Consider the following 16,401-nt stretch of genomic DNA (forward strand, 5'->3'; position numbering starts at 1 on the left):
TTCTGGCGGCTGGCGCCGCGGCTCACTAGGCTAATCCTCCACCTTGCAGTGCCAGCACACCGGGTTCTAGTCCCAGTCGGGGTGCCAGATTCTGTCCCGGTTGCCCCTCTTCCAGGCCAGCTCTCTGCTGTGGCCAGGGAGTGCAGTGGAGGATGGCCCAAGTACTTGGGCCCTGCACCCCATGGGAGACCAGGAAAAGCACCTGGATCCTGCCATCGATCAGCGTGGTGCACCGGCCGCAGCGCGCCGGCTGCGGCAGCCATTGGAGGGTGAACCAACGGCAAAAGGAAGACCTTTCTCTCTGTCTCTCTCTCTCTCACTGTCCACTCTGCCTGTCAAAAAAAAAAAATAAATAAAAAAATTTAAAAAAAAATAAAAACTTTTAAAAAAAATTAAAAAAAATTTTCTGGCAATGTCTGATTTAAGATATAAAATGGCTTATTGAGAAAATAATACAAATAACGCAGCCTTTGACATACGTGTATGTATGTGTGTTTGTGTGTATGTATGTATGTGCGTGTATGGATGTATGTGTATGTGTTTTCTTTGTTTTTTTCCTTTACACCATGAATTTTTAACAGAATAAGAGTTTAAAATCAGCTCTTGGGGACCAAAAAAATCCTAGATATTAAAATGGTTGTGGTACTCCAAAGTCAAACCGTACCTACAAAATCATTTTTTCCCTGGAATCCTTTTATTTAAGGTATACATTTCTTAAACACAACTTCAGGAACATAGTGATTCTTTCCACCATACCTGCACTCCCACCCTTCTTCCTCCTCCGTCTCCTATAGAATTAAGTTTCTCTGATTAGAGAGAAGTTAAATCAATTATATATGTATATATTTGTTATATGTTTCCTTTTATTAAACTTAATTCTTTTTTTTAAGATTTGTTTATTTGAATAGCATAGTTACAGATAGAGTGGCAAAGACAAAGGTAAAGAAAGAAATCTTCCATCCACTAGTTGTCTCCCCAGACAGCCACAACAGCCAGGGCAGGGCCAGGCTGATGCCAGGAGCCTAGAACTCCATCTGAGTCTCCCATGCAGTGACCGGGGCCAGAGTACTTGGGGCAACTTCCACTTCTTTCCCAGGTGCATTAACTGGGAGCTGGATTGGAAATGGAGCAACCAGGACTTGAACTGGTATTCACATGGAATGCCAGTGTCACAGGCAGTGAGTGTCTTAATCTACTGGACCACAACTTAATTCCCAAACTTAATTCATTTAATCTTAGTTAGTTTGAGTTTATTAAATGAACATAAATAAAATTTTTTCCTTAGAGAGTGTGTTACACTCAAAATTCATGTGAAATCCTAACCTCCAATCTGATGGCATCAGTAGGTGGAGCCTCTAGAAGGTAATTGAACCGTGAGGATAAAGCCCTCATGAGATTAGTGAGATCTCAGTGAGCAGGTGTTTGGCCTAGTGGTTAAGATGCCCAAGTCCCACACTGGAGGACTTGAGTTCAATTTCTGGCTCTGGCTCCTGACCCCAGCCTCCTGCCAATGGAGACCTTGGGAGGCAGCAATGATGGCTCATGTAGTTGGGTCCCTTTCACTCACGTGGGAGACCTGCACTGCATTCCTGGCTCCTTGTTCCAACTCCAGGAAGCCCCAGCCATTGTGGGCTGAGTGAACCAGCAGATAGGAACTCTCCCTTTCACTCTCCCTCTCTCTGTCTCTGCCTCTCAAATCAAAGAAAAACAGTGGGGGGGGGGGGAGGAGACCCCACAGAGCTTCTCCCTCTCTTCCAACCATGTGAGGCTACCAGGAGAAGCTACAATATCAGTCTGCAACCCTGAAGCTGACCCACATGCCACAGGCTGACCAAGCTGCGCAGCCTCCTGGCGGCAGGAAACCAGTGTCTGCTCCTTGTAAAGCCGTCCGCTGTGTAGAAGCCTGCTACAGCTACCGAGCAGCCTAGGACGGGATGAAAAGAAACCACCCAGCAAACCAAGTGAGAACCTCTTGCAGAACCATCTCCAGCAAAGGAAAGAAAAACACATGCAGCGTTTTTCACTGACTGGGCTGATTTTCCAGCCCTGTTTGCTCCTCCACCTTTAATGTTATGAATGATGAGAGGAGTTAGTGTTCTTTGATTTAGCCAATCTTTAAAAAAAAAAAGAAAAAAGTGGCCATTAGGTTATAGTCACTCAGCGTTAAAAGTGATCCCCATGGGAATTTGCTCTGTTGTCAATAGCTACAGCAGCAATGGGCATCCGTCAATCCCTGACAGCAAAACCAGCACACTCCACCGCAGCCGCTCAGTTCTCTCCTCCCAGAAGGCCCTGAAGAATCAAGTTCTACGTACGGTGGGGACTTACGGTGGAATCTGCAGCAAGGCCGCCTTCGCCTCCTCCTCTGTCTTACTCGAAATGCCGCTTACTCCAAGAGACCCTAGTTATTCCTGCTAAACGTCCTATGGGCTGCCAGGCTGCGGCTCGCAACAAAGCCATTTGCATCTGGGGACCTTTCAAGACAGTTTCCTCTGGAACACGAACTACTTCAATAACGAGAGCACAGCCTTCATGTGTGACCTAGGCAGTCAAGCTGACCCCACAGGGCCTTTGTACGTGCTATGATCTGGACAAGTTTGAAGGTGGCTCCCCTGGAAGCTTCGTCCCCCATTTGGCAGTGCCGGGGGTGTGTGAGGAACATTCAAGAAATAAGGGGGAGGGGCTGGCACTGTGGCATAGTGGGTAAAGCTGCCACCTGCAAAGCTAGCATTCCAAATGGGCACCCTTCTGAGTCTTGGCTGCTCTAATTCCCATCCAGCTCCCTGCTAATGTGCCTGGGAAAGCAGCAGAAGATGGCTTAAGTCCTTGGGCCCCTGCACATGTGTGGGAGACCTGGAAGAAGCTCCTGGCTCCTGGCTTTGGCCTGGCCCAACCCAGGCTGTTGTGGCCATTTCAGGACTGAAATGAAAGACACCTCTGTCTCTCACTTTCTCTCTAACACTGACTTTCAAATAAATACATCTTTAAAAAGGGGAGGTGGGTAAAGGGGAAAGTAAATAGGTACTCAGATCATGGGGTGGGGTAGGGGTTGCTGCTCTCAAAAAGAACTGATATTCTCACAGGATCCAATGTGGTTCTCAGGAGAGAGGTGATTTAACAGTGTGTCGACTCCCGAGTGGCTCTCTGGCTACTGTGATGCTGTGTGCCATGAGTCTCACCAGAACCAAGCAAGTACTGGTGCCATGCTCTTGAACTTCTTCTATAACTGTGAACTAAATAAACTTCTTTCTTCACAAATCAAATAGCCTCAGTTATTTCATTACTGGAAAAGAAAATTGACTGATCGGGGCTGGTGTTGTGTCACAGCAGGTTAAGCTATTGCCTGCGATGCCGGCATCCTATATGAGCGCCTGTCTGAGTCCTGGCTATTCTACTTCCCATCCAGCTCCCTGCTAATGTACCTGGGAAGGCAGCAGAAGATGGTCCAAGTATTTGGGTCCCTGCACCCATGTAGAAGATCTAGATGGAGGTCCAGGCTTCTGGCTTCAGCCTGGTCCAGCCCCAGCCTTTGCGGACATTGGAGGAGTGATTTAGTAGATGGAAGATTAATCTCTCTCTCTCACTTTGCCTTTCAAATAAATAAATATATCTTTAAAAAAAACCACCATGGACTAATAAAGTGTCTCATTGTGAACAGGAAAATAGCAATGCCAGCCTACGTAACTCCTGGAAAACAACGGGAAGCCTACCAAGCGCCCCCTAAAGCCAGCTAGTAGGGTGATGAGGCAAGAGCTCTGGTACTTTCTGAAAATCAGCTTTTTACCACTGAGAAACTGCACACCTGCTCTGGAATGCTTTGCTTTCACAACACTCCCCACAATCTGTATATCTGACATCCACATTCAAGTCTTCTGTAGCTGCACATTCAACCAATAACTGGTGGGAAATATTTGAAAAATAATTGCATCTCTATTGAACATATACAAACATTTTTTGTCATTACTTCCTAAACAATTTTACAACTCTTGATGTGGTTTACCTGTGTGAGGTATGCTAAGTGATCTAGAGATTATTTAAACTATGAGGGAGGGTGTGTGTAAGTTATATGGGATACCATGCCATTTTAGATAAGGGAATTGAGCATCCGAGGGTTTTGGTGTCTGCAGGGGGTCCTGGGACTGATTCCCCATGGACAGTGAGGGACAACTGTATACACTTCCGGTGCTATCTTTACAATCTCTGCTCACAGGGCCAGCTCTGTGCTCTCAGCTTCAGACCTGGTGTCTAGCACAGAGCCTGACTCCTAGTAGGAGTTCAACAAATATTTATTAAAAGTGAACAAAAGTGTCTGTCCCTCCTGACTCTCCACTCCCAAGTTTGGAAGGAATATCTAGGCTTTATTTTTTTTTTATTTTTTATTTTTGACAGGCAGAGTGGACAGTGAGAGAGAGAGACAGAGAGGAAGGTCTTCCTTTGCCGTTGGTTCACCCTCCAATGGCCACCGCAGCCGGCGCACCGCGCTGATCCGAAGGCAGGAGCCAGGTACTTATCCTGGTCTCCCATAGGGTGCAGGGCCCAAGTACTTGGGCCATCCTCCACTGCACTCCCTGGCCACAGCAGAGAGCTGGCCTGGAAGAGGGGCAACTGGGACAGAATCCGGCGCCCCGACCAGGACTAGAACCCGGTGTGCCGGCGCCGCAAGGCGGAGGATTAGCCTAGTGAGCCGCAGTGCTGGCCTAGGCTTTATTTTATCTTCCTAATTTTCCCAAAAGGATCCCTCCTGCCTTAAAAAATTAATAATTGAGGAATACAAGCTTAGATTCTGCTCATACGTTGCTATATCTTATCAAATTTGTAGAGATCTGCTCAGTGGAAAAATGATGCTCAAGAACCTGCCCTCCACCCAATACTTTGTAAAGTTGGGACATGATTCCTAGAAGGCCCTGTGTGAGTGACACTATAGTGCCCTGCCTCTTGGCAACCCCAGGCCTCTCCCTGGGCTCACTGTGACTCTTGCCTGAGCTTCCCTTCTTGTTCCTGAGTCTGCTGGTCCTCCGTGGATTCCCTATGCTTCATTAAAGCTCTCATGTCTTAGATGTGTTATATCCCTTAGGGAAATGAACTTGGCATCAGTAGTAAATTAAAATATGATAATCAAACCCATCTCACGTGATAATGTGAAATCACCCAGTTAAGAAATGAGGTATCTCTTAGGACAGCATAGGCATTCATTCAGTCATCATTTTAAATTTTTTAAATTAATTCATTATTTTATTTATTTGAAAGGTAGAGAAATAGAAAGAGGGAGAGATCTTCCATCTGCTGGTTTACTCAACAAATGCCTACAATAGCTAGGGCTGTACCTAACCAAAACCAGAATCCCAGAACTCAATCCAGGTCTCTCACCTGGGTGACAGGGACCCAACTACTTGAGCCATCACCTACTGCCTCCCACGTGGTACAACAGCAGAAAGTTGGAAGCAGAAGCAGAGCTGGGACTCAAACCCAGGCGCTCTGACATGGGATGTACAAGTCCCAAGTAGTGTCCCCACCATCGCAGTAAATGCCAGCACCTGAAAATGGGCTCGATCATTCTGCCTGGGTTACAACCCTCACTTCAGCACTTTACCTAGTCTCTTACTGCCTCAGCTTCCTCATCACTAAAACAGTCATAGTAACAGTGCTTATCCCCCATGCTTGCTGTGGTAATTAAGAGAGATGAATGTATTTAAAGAGTTCAGCCAAGGCAAGTTTAATAAATACTAGCTCTTATTGTTCTTATTATAAACTGATTACTAGAGACAGAAAGTACTTCTCATCAGCAAGGCACTCAAATGTTACTGCAGAATGCATTCAGGAGGCTAGCTGTAAAACAGCATCAACACAAAGAAACGTCTCATCCTAACGCAAGCAATTTATCTTCCCTTCTCCAGCGGCACACCTGACAAATTCAGGTCTCCCCTTGGGCTTGCCAAAGAGTTTCCTACCCATAATACACCCAACAATCCACAAAAGAATTGGATAAATTGTACCTGATCGGCCAGCGCCGTGGCTCACTTAGCTAATCCTCCACCTGCGGCGCCGGCACCCCGGGTTCCAGTCCCAGTTGGGGCACAGGATTCTGTCCCGGTTGCTCCTCTTCCAGGCCAGCTCTCTGCTGTGGCCCAGGAGGGCAGTGGAGGATGCCCCAAGTCCTTGGGCCCTGCACCCCATGGGAGACCAGGAGAAGCACCTGGCTCCTGCCTTCAGATCAGCGCGGTGCGCCGGCTGCAGCGGCCATTGGGGGGCCAGTTGGGCAATCTCTTAAAAAGTTAAACACAAAATTGCCATGAATTCTAGCAACTACACTCCTAAGTACGTACCTGAGAAAAAGAGAGAGAAAATATACCAATCCAAGGATCCTTCACAAATTTCATGGAAAATGGAATTAAAAAATAAGTTTATTTTGGTGCAAAATTTTCTTATAATATGAATTTTCCATGAACTTTTTGAAGAGATTGCAGAGATTTCAACATTTTTTGCACCAAAATAAACATATCTTTTAATTTCCACAGACATTTTGGAGTCCCTTCACATATGAATGTTCTTATTAGCATCATTTCTTTATTTTATTTATTTATTTATTTATTTTTTTGACAGGTAGAGTGGACAGTGAGAGAGAGAGACAGAGAGAAAGGTCTTCCTTTGCCGTTGGTTCACCCTCCAATGGCCGCCGCGGTCAGCGCGCTGCAGCCGGCGCACCGCGCCGATCCGATGCCAGGAGCCAGGAACCAGGTGCTTTTCCTGGTCTCCCATGGGGTGCAGGGCCCAAGCACCTGGGCCATCCTCCACTGCACTCCCTGGCCACAGCAGAGGGCTGGCCTGGAAGAGGGGCAACCGGGACAGAATCCGGTGTCCTGACCGGGACTCGAACCCGGTGTGCCGGCGCCGCTAGGCGGAGGATTAGCCTAGTGAGCTGCGGCGCCGGCCTTATTAGCATCATTTCTAAACGCCAAAAAGAGAAACAGCCAAATGTGCACTAACTGGTTAATAAATAAACAAGATACAGTAGTCTGCATAGAGGAATACTGTTCAACATGGATGGGTCACAAGAACATTAACTGAAGCAAAACAAGGTAGGTTCAAAAGTCAACATAATGTATGATTCCATTCTTATGATATGCCTGAGACAGGCAAATCTACGCAGATAGAAAGCAGCCTAGTGGCTGCCCTGGGCTGAGGGTGAGAACAGCGAGGGACTGCACCTCTCTGGGATGCCACAAACATTCTAAGACTGTACAGCTATTTTTTTATTGATCAATTTATACCTATACCTGAATAAAGGTATTTTTTAACTTGGGGTCTTTCCTGATAGCTTATGAATTTTGCCTAGGTCTTCAATAATTAATGCAAATTTAATAGTTTTGGATCTTTCTTTAATACTGTTTCAACTTGTGTTATAAGATAGGAAAGAACTATACCTGAAAGATAGGGAAACCAAAGTTAAGTATAAAACATATTGACCCAGCAAAATAAAATTCAAGGAAAAAAAAATCATAAAATGTCACAAGGAAAAATACTTGACTCATCACAAAAAGTACAATCCATAATCCAAAATGTAATAATCTTGAGTCTTCATTCCTCCCACAGCGAGACCTCTGATCATATAGGACGAAATCCCCAATTAGTACAAGAGGTGGCATGAACAGAGGCGAGTCCAGGTATGGCGAGGGGTAAGGGTACCCCAACTGACATTTTAACTGATAGGCCGAACACCTGCCACCCTTGAATGTTCTTAGATTCTACTTAGACTCATCCTGTTGAGTTAGAATAGTTTCCCTCCAATTCTCCAGGCAATTCTGTCCCATTCCAAGTGCTGCTCTATTTTAAAAATTGCCCCCAAAGCTTCTTTCCTTAGTTCTCCGGATACCTAGGCTGAGAAGCGCCAGCACTAAGTTTCTCTCTAAATAAGTGATTGTCTCCCTGGTGTGCCCTCTCCCTGCCTGCTACGCTCCCCGCGTGGGCCGTTTTCTTCAGTTAGGAAGTAGAATTTCCTAGCTGGTTCCTCTGTCCTTCAATTCCAGGGTTCTGACTGTTTATGGCATGCCAGGCACCTGTGTTAGGGGCTAGGGAGACAGAGGTAAATACAGCACACAGGGCTTCAGGGCGAAGGTACAAAATACAAAGATCCAATTTGCAGGAAGGAAAGTCAGAGTCAAAGGCCCCCAGTTTTATGTCTGTTTTTGCATTTCACATTTCCTAAACAGGATGGTGTAACCTTTCTTCTCTGAGATAATACTACTCTTCTCCAACTTCTCCTTCCTCAAATGTCATGTATTATCTATTCTCTCTAGTTTTCTAGTGGCTTCTTTGTCTGATGAATTATACTGTTTACTCCTTCACCCCAAACCAGCCCAGATTTAAACAGTGGAAAGAAAAAAGAAATCATTAGGGAATGCTAACCTTTGTTTTTTAGCTTTTGCTGCTGCTACAGAATGACAAAATGGGCTAAAATGCCATCTGGAGTCCAGCCACAGAACTGACAAACGTTTTAAAGTCATTGCTGGGGGGCATGAGTGTGCAAGCCTTGCCCAGCAAATTACCTGTCAAGGAACAAAATCTCTTTGCGTTCTGTTTAGCCGAAGAGTTGTCACCTTTGTCCTATCTGTGGTATTTCCAGCATCTTCCAATGGGATCTTTTCAGTCCTGGGATGTGCAGCAAGTGGATTCCAGCTGGCTGGAGGAGAGCTGATCTTGTGAACAGCAAGTGTTCACTGTCCTAGTACAATGCCTTCCTGCCCAAGTGCACAGGGACTTGAACCTTTGGGAATGAAACATTGAGATACCAACTGTGCAACTTGCAAATCCATCTAAGTTGCAAAAGAACCATATTTTGTCTTTTTTTTTCTTTTTCCAAGCAAAGGCTTAAGCCAAACAAAAATAAACATTTAAAATATAACAGATGAGAAAGGGCAAGAGGGGGAGTTTGGGGGGCTCTAAAAGCTCAGTGTTATGGGCCGGGTGGCAGTGACAGGACACAAACAAATTCAAAAGGCACGGAAGTGAACACTCGGGATTCTGGCATTTACGTCTGTTCTAGTTCACTATGAAGATGTAAAAGCATGGGTTGTGGGGGTGGTTGTACAGCCATGTGAAAGTATTACTGCCACTGAACTACGTACTTAGAAGTGGTGAACGTGGAAAACTTGGCATATTTTACCACAATAGAAACAGTATAGGCCTAATTCAGTACAGTTCACTGCCATACATTAAATTAACCCTAATTATGGGAAAGTCATCCTTATACACAGATGGAAAAACCTCTTCCCTGCCTTGGTTCTTTCCTCCTGTCCCCTTCCCAAAGCCTATAATCTCTATGAAAAAGCAGAGTAACACTTGACACTGTGCCTCCTGTGCAGGCCTTCTCATGACCCTGATCTGACCCAGCTCTCACACTCTCCCCTGCACACATGGACTTCCAGGGTTGGGGGAAACTCAACAAAGGCTTAAGGTTCAAGGGGAGGGCAAGGTGCAGGGCAGGGCAGAGAGGGGAGGCGAAAGGCCCAGCAAGTATTTCTGCTCTCCTCCTAGCTCAGGCTTCCTCTTGCCTCTCCTCCCCCAGCTCAGGCAGGAGGCAAATTGTAGACTTCTCCTAGGTTAAGTCCCACCTCCTCATTTTTTAAAATTTTATTTTATTTTTAAAAAGCATTTACTTAAAGGCAGAGAGAGAGTCAGACAGAGATGGAAAGAGAGCTTACATTCACTCGTTCACTCTCTAAAGATCCACACAACAGCTGGGCCTACACCAGACCGAAGCTTAGGGAAGAGAACTTAACCAAGGTCTTCCACATGGGCAGCAGGGACTCACCTATCTGAACCCTCACTTGCTGCCTCCCACGGTGCACAATAGCAGGAATATGGAATTGAGAACAGAACGAGGACTCTAACCCAGTCACTTTGACATGGGATGCAGGAGTCCCGAGTGGTGTCTTAACTTCTACACCAAACACCTGCCCCTTGTTTTTTTTTATTTTTATTTTTATTTGACATATAGAGTTAGACAGTGAGAGAGACAGACCAAAAGGCCTTCTCTCCATTGGTTCACCCCCTAAATGGCTCATACAGCCAGAGCTACACCCATCCAAAGCTGAGAGCCAGGTGCCCCTTCCTGGTCTCCCATGTGGGTGCAGGTGCCCAAGCACTTGGGCCATCCTCTACTGCCTTCCCAGGCCACAGCAGAGAGCTGGACTGGAGGAGAAGCAACTGGGACTAGAGCCCAGCGCCCATATGGGATGCCGGCGCCACAGGCGGAGGATTAACCAAGTGAGCCACGGTGCCGGCCCCTGCCCCTTGTTTTATTTTTTTAAGGAGCCATACAGAGCACAGAACAGTGAAGGGGCTAAGATCACACAGCCAGTTGGAGGCTGAGCCAGGACAGAAGTTCAGGTCTTCTGTGCAAGACCTGCACCTTGTCTGCATTCTTGTCTCCCTGATGTTCTCGGGTCTCTCTATCCCATCTTCCTCTACGTCTGAGCCATTTTAGTAATAACTTATTGATGTTTAATTCACATGTCAAAAATTTACCCCTTCAAAGTATACAGTTTAGCATGGTTTAGTATATTGAGTATTATGCAATCAACTAAATTTTAAAATGCTTCATCATCCCAAGAAGAAACTCTATGCCCATTAGCAATCACTTCCTACTTCCTCCCTACACCCTAGCCCTAGAAAATGCTCCATTTTTAGATTTTTCTCTTCTGTGCATTTCATGTAAGAGGGCTCAACACTCTGTAGTCCTTTTGATTGGCTTTTTATCACTTCACACAGTGTTTTCAGTGTTCATCCATGCTGTAGCCCTCCAGATCATTAAGTTGTTTTGTTAGGGTAAGTGGAATAAAAGAGCAAAGAGAAGCATGAAAAAGAGAATTCTGAGGGTTACAACCTGGCAGCACATGGAGATGAAAGCAAGAATTAATTCCTCCCTGTGGACAGTGTACCTAAGTCATCTATTTATTTTCTCTCATTAACATTTTGATATTTATATAAAGGGAACACATTTCATGTATTTCACATATACAGTTCAAGAGCATAATAGGGGCTGGCACTGTGGTGCAATAGGTTAAGGCCCTGGCCTGCAGTGCTGGTATCCCATATGGGCGCCAGTTCGAGGCCTGGCTGCTCCGCTTCCGATCCAGCTCTCTGCTGTGGCCTGGGAAGGCAGCAGGAAAATGGCACAAGTTCTTGGGCCCCTGCACCCATATGGGAGACCTGGAGGAGGCTCCTGGCCCCTGGCTTTGGATCATCACAGCTCCAGCCATTGCAACCAATTGGGGAGTGAACCATCGGATGGTTAAGACCTCTCTTTCTCTCTGCCTTTCCTCTCTCTGTGTAACTCTGACTTTCAAATAAATAAATAAGTCTTTAAAAAACAAAAGAGCATAATAATACTTCACACTCTGCCCTCCCTTCCTCTGACCCTTCTGTCTCCTTCCTTGTTTTTATTATTTTTTTACAATTACATACTTTCAATTTACTTTATAACCACAGCTTAATCCTCCACTAAAGAAAGAATTCAACAAGTAGTAAGTAGAAAAAACACTGCTCTGTAAAAGTATAGACAAGGGCTACAAACAATAATAAAATCTCAAATTTTTAATTTCATCTTCCTGGTCTAAGAACATCACCTTCTGCAATTTGGATGTGAAAACCCAGGAAATACAGGTCACAAAGAGCAGAACAAGGGCAGGACTCAAGTGTGCCTGGTTCCCAAGCCCTGTGTCTCTCCTTGATTGGGCCACTTCTGCTCCTGTCATTCTCCCGTGCATGTCTCTCATCCACAGAGGTGGGAATTCCTGGCTAATCTGAAAGTATCGTTGATCACTGTGTCTTTAAGTCATCTTAGCTCTCTCACAGGATCTTCATTCAACATCCATACACCTTCATTGTGATACTACTTCGAAGAGCAAAGGAAGAAGAGCAAAACCTACCTAGTCACATAGGGGTCTAGGTACAGTGTGGCACATCCAGGCAATGGGTGCAGCTGTAAAAGATATAGAGGAAAAGGTATGGGCCGATAGGGAATGATCTCAGTATATACTAACACAGTATATATATATATATATATATATATACATATATATATGCTATAATACATATATGCTATAATATATATATAGATATATACTAACACAAGCCATGTATAGAGTAACACAGACACGATGCTGCCATTTGTAATAAAAATTGTGTGGAAGGACAGCGGAGACTAAACACATAACATGCACGTATGTATTTGCTTGGATATGCATACAATAACTGTAAGAAATCTCAGAAAAATCCAAACCTTCTCTTTTCTTTTTTTAAAGATTCATTTACTTGAAAATCAGAGATACAGAGAGGGAAAGAAAGAGAAAGAGAGGGGGGCGGGGGATATGAATCTTCCATTCGCTGGTTCATACCTCAAATGGCTGAAACTGCTGGGGCTGAGCCAAGCTGAAGCCAAGAGCCAGGAGCTTCTTCCAGGTATCCCACATGGGTTCAGCAGCTCAAGGACTTGGGCCATCCTCTGCTGCTCTCCCAGGCCACCAGCAGGGAGCTGGATTGGAAGTGGAGCAGAAAGGGCTTGAACCAGCACCTACATGGGATGCCAGCACTGCAAGTGGAGACTTAACCCATTACACCAAAAGTGCCAGCCCTCCAAAACCTTCTTGCCTCTGTGGAGGGGAACTAGGTGACTGGGGGCACTGTGAAAGGACCTTCACTCCAGCTTTTTGAATCTTCTAACTTTTGACCTTTAGGAAAATCTCGTGTGTGTGTGTATTTATAATATATATGTATAATCCACTGTAATTTAACAAATATTAATGAACCCCATAGGTGTAACAGGGCCTAGTGTAGGTGCTGGGGATACAGCTGGGAAGCAGATCAGACATAAAAGATGGAGAATATATATATATTTATATATAAAATATTTTATATATATTTTACTTATATATAAAATACCTTATTTATAGAATACATTTTAATATATATTTAAATATATTATAAAATATAAAATATATAAAATCTATATAAAATTTATATAATACCTATTTATTTATATATAACATTTACATATAAATATTTTATATAATATCTATATAAAATTTTTATATAAGAAATATAAAATGTACATATTTATTTAAATATATTATAAAATATAAAATATTTTTATATTTAAAAGATATATTTATTTATTTGAAATGCAAAGTTAGAAGGAGAGATACAGAGAGAAAAGATCTTCCACCTGCTGGTTTACTCCCTGAATGGCTGCAAAGCCGAGAGCTAAACCAGCCTGAACGGGGCCAGCGCTATGGCGCAGCAGCTTAACACCCTAGCCTGAAGCACCAGCTTTCCATATGGGCACTGGTTCTAGTCCCAGCTGCCCCTCTTCTAATCCAGCTCTCTGCTGTGGTCTAGGAATGCAGTAGAAGATGGCCCAAGTCCTTGGGTCTCTGCACCCACGTGGGAGACCTGGAAGAAGCTCCTGGCTCCTGGCTTCTGATCAGTGCAGCTCGGACCATTGCGGGCAATGGGGTGGGAACCAGTGGATGGAAGCCACCCCCCTCCGTGCCTCTCCTCTTTCTGTGTAACTCTGGGCCATCCTCTACTGCTTTCCCAGGCCATAGCAGAGAGCTGAATCAGAAGAGGAGCAGCCAGGACTAGGACCGGTGCCCATATGGGATGCCGGCGCTTCAGGCCAGGGCGTTAACCTGCTGAGCCACAGCACCAGCCCCAATAAATAAATCTTTTAAATATATATATGTATGTATGTATGTATATAAAACAGCCTGAAGCCAAGAGCCTACAACTCCATCAGGATCTCCCATGTGGGTAGCAGGGGCTCAATTACTTGGGCCATTTTCTGCTGCTGTCTCAGGCACATTAGCAGGGCACTGGATTGCAAACACAGCATCCAGGACTCCAAATGGTGCTCATATGGAATGCTAGCATTGCAGGTGGGGGCTTAACAGACTGTGCCACAATGTGAGCCACAAAAAGATTTACAGACTTCACACCCCCTGGTTTCCCTTTGTCCAAAAGGCCGGCTCAAAGCCAGCTCCTCTGACACCAGTCACAATACGCTATGAGCAGAAATGTTCCTCTCCTCTCTGATTTTCTACCTCATTTAGTCTTCGTGACACTTACCACTTAATTAATTACCTGCCTCTGTGTTTGCTGTGGCTCCAAAAACACGCGGTGTAGACCACCTGAGTTGCTAGCACCTTTCATACAATCGTCTGAGACGGTCCCAGAGTCTGAAAAACAGCTGCTTCTTCATTTTCACTGTGCACCTGTGCCCACTGCCACTATCTGAAGGACAAGAGATGAGCACGGTCCTCTCCAGGTTGTGGCTAAGAAACGGAGCCTGGGCCCAACCCTGCTGCTTCCCCTTAACTTCTGTGCTGCTTAGATTCTTCCTTTATAAAGTTCAGGTCATGACCAGATCTGTGCTCAAGAACGGCTGTGATACCTCAGTGAATAAATATGGGGAGCAAATCCAACAGTGACATGTAGAAAGCTGTTATGTGAATTCTGCAGATTACTGCTGTTATCTTTACCTGCACCCTCCCCACCTGCCATCATCTGCCCCTTGTAACTTTCCTTCATTTCTGCAATATATCATGCACTTGACTGCTTCTGTACGCTATCCTGATGCTGGGCTGCAACAGGCATTTTTCCTCTCCCGTTCCCTGGTGAAGGCTAGGCTCTGTGCATACTCTCCTCTCTTTCCCCAAATTAGCTGCTCCCTTGTGTTGCCCTTAATAACACTTCACAGGACACTCACAGCCATCTCCTCTGATAATCAGGAGCTCTACAGGGATCTGATCTTTGTTTTCTCCTGTGCATCCTGCAACTCATCAGCCAGCAGGCACTGGGGGAGGGGGACTGTCTGAACAGCACAAACAGGACACTATTTTAAACCAAGCCTGCCTTTTACAAAACACTCTGCACAGACCACCAAACCCATTATCCCATTTTGACCTATCTTCATTAAAACAAAAACTCCTATTGCGAGTCTCAACAAAATGGAATTCCACAGCAGGGGTAGACCAGATAATATTTTAGGATTTGTCGGCCAGCCTTTACGGCAACTACAGAACACTGCCCTTGTAGTCTCCAAAGCAACCACAAACAGCACCTAAAAGGAATAGGTGCTGACTGTGTTGCAATAGATCTGTATGCATACTGAAATCAGAATTTCCTGTCATTTAAGGTCGGCGCTGCGACTTAGTGGGTAAAGCTGCTGCCTGCAGCAGCAGCATTCAGTTTGAATCCGGCTGCTCCACTTCCCAACCAGGTCCCTGCTAATGCACCTGGGAAAGCAGCAGAAATGGCCCAAGTGCTTGGGCCCTTACACCCGCATGGGAGACGAGGGAAGAAGCTCCTGGCTTCAGATGGCCCCAGCTCTGGCCATTGTGGCCATTTGGGGAGTGAACTAGTGGAGGAAAGATCTGTCTCTCCCTCTTCTTCTATAATTCTTTTCAAATAAACAAACCTTTTACAAACTTCCCACCATTTATATGTGTTACAAGAGTCTACTTTTTAAGTCCTTCCAAACCCTGGTAAACATGTAAAACCATTTTCAACTTACAGGCCATACAAGCACATACCGCATGCTAGATTTGAGTCTAGACTCTGGCTCACCTACTCCTGGTCTAAAGGGTCTTTTTTTTATTGTTGTTCTTCTAACAAGTCTTCGCTTCCAAGACCCTTGTAAAAGTAGCGTTGTCAGATTTAGCAAGCAAAAATAGGCCTGAATTTCAAATACATAAGGAAGAATTTTCTTTAGCGTATGTCCCACGCAACAGTTAAGTACGCTACAGGGTACTCCTACTCCAGGCGGCAGCAGACCTCTCGCCAGACGCAAACGGATCAATTTCACCCGTCGCCACCTTCCCCCACACCCAAGACGCCAATACTGAAGTGCAGAGCCTTGGACTTCCGCTTGTAGGCAGGAGGACACAGATGCTCCCCGTCAATCATTAGGGAGGGGCAGCGTCTTTCCGGCCAGAAATCTGGTCTGACAAAGGGCGGGGACAGGCGTCTCCCCCCGCCAGGCCCTCCTGCACCGCAGTGGGCAGAAGATGGTGCCAATCATGTGGTGAGGGGGAGAGGGGTGGTAGTAAAGGTGGTGGCTGTGGGCCAGGAACGCCCCAGCCAAGAACCCTTTTCCTTGGGGCTTCCAGGAAGAGGAACCTGGGGTTCCACCGTGCAAGCCGGCATGTATTGCTTCGTGGCCCTTTCTTGGATTATTCCCAGCTTGATTAATATTTGTAGGAAGTAATAAGTGAACACACCCCAGCCTGCTCCCGGTGGGACTCCAGAACACACAGCAAGGGCATCGTGTGCCTATTATCAAGGACAGAGTCGGGGCTACGTGAATGTCGCCCCGTGCCGCATCTCGGTCCCTTCGTGGACATC

General features: G+C 45.5%; 1 long non-coding RNA gene across 2 annotated transcripts in view; it reads right to left on the reverse strand.

Annotated features, from left to right (window-relative positions):
• Positions 1-16,401, reverse strand: part of LOC127493735 (uncharacterized) — a 45,460-nt gene that overhangs the window by 16,924 nt on the left and 12,135 nt on the right. The window contains exons 3-4 of one of the 2 annotated variants that reach the window (XR_007924204.2): positions 11,928-11,980; positions 8,544-8,761 (exon numbers count right to left, since the gene is read on the reverse strand). This is a non-coding gene — a long non-coding RNA (uncharacterized lncRNA). The remainder of the gene's footprint in view (positions 1-8,543; positions 8,762-11,927; positions 11,981-16,401) is intronic. The other variant, XR_007924205.2, reaches the window with a different exon arrangement.

This window comes from Oryctolagus cuniculus, chromosome 1 (assembly GCF_964237555.1).
Source record: "Oryctolagus cuniculus chromosome 1, mOryCun1.1, whole genome shotgun sequence".
NCBI classification, from domain to species: domain Eukaryota; kingdom Metazoa; phylum Chordata; class Mammalia; order Lagomorpha; family Leporidae; genus Oryctolagus; species Oryctolagus cuniculus.